At 44.0% G+C, this 2,732-nt stretch overlaps 1 non-coding gene across 1 annotated transcript; it reads left to right on the top strand.

Annotated features, from left to right (window-relative positions):
• The first annotated feature begins 2,367 nt into the window (after positions 1-2,367).
• LOC130497821 (small nucleolar RNA R71) lies at positions 2,368-2,475 on the top strand. The gene has a single exon (XR_008936841.1). It is a non-coding gene; the product is annotated as a small nucleolar RNA R71 (small nucleolar RNA).
• The last annotated feature ends 257 nt before the right edge of the window (positions 2,476-2,732 follow it).

Raw genomic sequence — 2,732 nt, 5'->3', positions numbered from 1 at the left:
GGCTAGGTCTAGCTTCTGAGATAAGGAATCTTATCTCAAAAGCTGGGGGCAACAGTTGGGCCCAAATATGACCCTCTAGCTAGTAATAAACAACAAGAAATGATAACGGCCGCGATAGGCCCATCATGGATTAAATCCTCAAAAACAGCTAAGACAGAGCCGGAGGCTGTGAGCTGAAGATGTTCATTAGAGAGGTCGAGGAAAAGAGGTAGCTCGTGGACAAATAAATAGGCGCAGGACCCGGTCAAAGGGGAGCTGTTACAAATCCCTAAAATCACGGAGGAGATTTCGGGAACCAGTTGGTAGCGACCAAAGGGGGCCTGAGGCTATTTAAAAAAGACATCAAACAATGATCAAAGAATCCGCATTCTTACTATTCATAAGCAATAGCTCTCAAATTCATCACTTTCCTTGTAAACGTTATAAACATCTCTTGTAAACAATTCTTAGAAAAATATCAATAAATCATTCATTCATTCTACTAAGTTCTTACGGGATCCGGCCGCACCAGGCAGACAGACCGAGCAGTATACCAGATTGACCCGCGTACTCCCGGGAAGGACCTTAGGCTGGATCCACGACCAGATGACCAAACTGATCAACCCACACGCCTTCTTTCCCGTCCTACTCGCCTTTCTAAGACCAACAGTCAAGCCAGAACCCACGTTGATCGAGAGGAACCAGATTCAGGCCACAGCCTATCTCTTTTGGCCCGTTTGGTTCGTACCGCTCACCCGGACGGTCATGCTCTTGATCTGATCGACCAGTTTGATTCTTTCATGGGATTTTATGACTCCAATCCGTCTAAGGCAAGGATTCTTAAGCTCTCTGAAGATTTGGGTCAAGTGAAGTCTTCATCCGTTCATGATGGTTCGATGATCACCCACGCGGGCAGTCCGTCGTGTGTCCTTCTCCTTACTGCGATGGAACCGATCATCACGGACGCACCTAGACTCTCTGATGTATCTGGACCAGTCAACATCTGAGACCGTGCTTTGATCAGTCTTCCCTTGTTTTCCACACTTTGACTAGTCTTAGTCAAATTTATGTTTTCTATGCCTTGTTTTCTGCACTTTTCTTTATTCTTCTTTGACTCAAAACTCTATATAATGTAGTCCTTCATTGCAACATGATCAACGAAATTTCTTCTTTTATTTGAGTTTTTTTACTCTATGTTCTTAGTCAAGAACACTTTAGTTTCTTTGGTGTGGTCAGCTCCAAACGAACGCCTCAATCTAGTTGGACCGGTGCGTCATATCCGGCAACTGATCGAGTGTGCTTCCTTGTTGGACCTGTGAGTCATATCAGGCAACAAGCAAGCACCCAGGCAGTATCATTGGGTCCTTCCGCAACCCATTGTGTCGTCAATCAATCCATCAGTTCTCTTCGGAGTTCATATCTCTTTATACCGGTCGAGTGATCAGATTTAGGGTGTATCAAGTGGTATCAGAGCCACTCTTCCGGTAACTCTTTATCATTCCATCTTCTCATCTCTCCATATTCTTCTAAACACTTCTTCTTCTACCTTTCTTGAACCCGGGCCCCTCATTACCCACCATAGTTAAAGAAAAAAAATGATCTAAGTTTATGCTGTAAAAAAAAAAGAAAAAAAAAAAGAGAAAAGTTAAAAAAAAAAAAAAATTTCAAAGTTTGATTTGTTTTGTGGTGTGGTGGTGGAAGAGAAAGCATGCTGGCCGAAGAGAAATCCGGCCTTTGAGGTGGTTAAGGCGGGTTCCCTCTAAATCTCTTATCTTTCTATCTTTAAACACCTTCGTTTGTTTGGATCTACCCGTTAGGGATTCCTAGAGTTGTTCTTCTTAGAACTTTGAGTATAAGACTTTGAGTGCACACTTTAAACTGAGAGAAACACGTGTGTGGGTGAGGATCAAACACTCGAGTGTGTGAGATTTTTATCTAACGTTTTGTGTTTAAGAATTTTCAGGAACCATGACTAGTGAGGATGAAAGGAGCCGACCAGGAAACTCTTATGCTGGTTTATCTAACTTGCAGATGCGAGCTTTGAATGACAATATTGCTAATCTTATGAATTCAGGTTGGGAACAGATCCATCAGCGGCTTGATGCAATTGAGGCTAGCCAGCCGACCCAAACCAGAACCGGAGCACGGAGAGATCGTCCAAGGAGGAACAACATATCATTCATCTGGTCCTCCCCGATGGCTGCAACCGATTTCTTCTTATCAGAGTCAGTGTTCTTGGTGCTGCTGCTGTTGGCTAGATTCTCAATAAGTCTTGCAGCCTCTATTGGATTCCTGGTGTTGAAGTTCCCCTCGCTAGCAGTATCAAGAGCCATCTGATACCTCAAGGCGATACCTCTGTAGAAAGTGCTTAGCAGCTGCATTTCATTGAATCCATGGTGTGGACAGTCTCACTGGAAGAACTTAAATCTGATCCACGCGTCTTTAAAATTCTCACCAGGCTTTTGCGTGAAAGTGGTGATTTTGCTCCTTAAGTCTTCAGCGCGTGCCTCATCAAAGAAATTACGCAGGAAGGCATTTTTGATGTCGGCCTAGGATGTCAGTGATCCTGTAGGTTGCTGAAGCTATAAGATCCTCGAACCTCTCCAGATGGTCCATAGGATGCTCGTGTGATAACCCAGCGTAGGGTATTTGGGACACGAGAGAGTAGTACTGAGGCTTGAGCTCAAAGTTCGGCTTCTGAATCTCTGGAAGTCGAATAGCTGATCTATTGGTGTAGTACTCATCAGGACGAT

This window comes from Raphanus sativus, chromosome 1, assembly GCF_000801105.2.
Source record: "Raphanus sativus cultivar WK10039 chromosome 1, ASM80110v3, whole genome shotgun sequence".
NCBI classification, from domain to species: Eukaryota; Viridiplantae; Streptophyta; class Magnoliopsida; order Brassicales; family Brassicaceae; genus Raphanus; species Raphanus sativus.
This window is presented reverse-complemented; position numbering and strand designations above follow the sequence as displayed.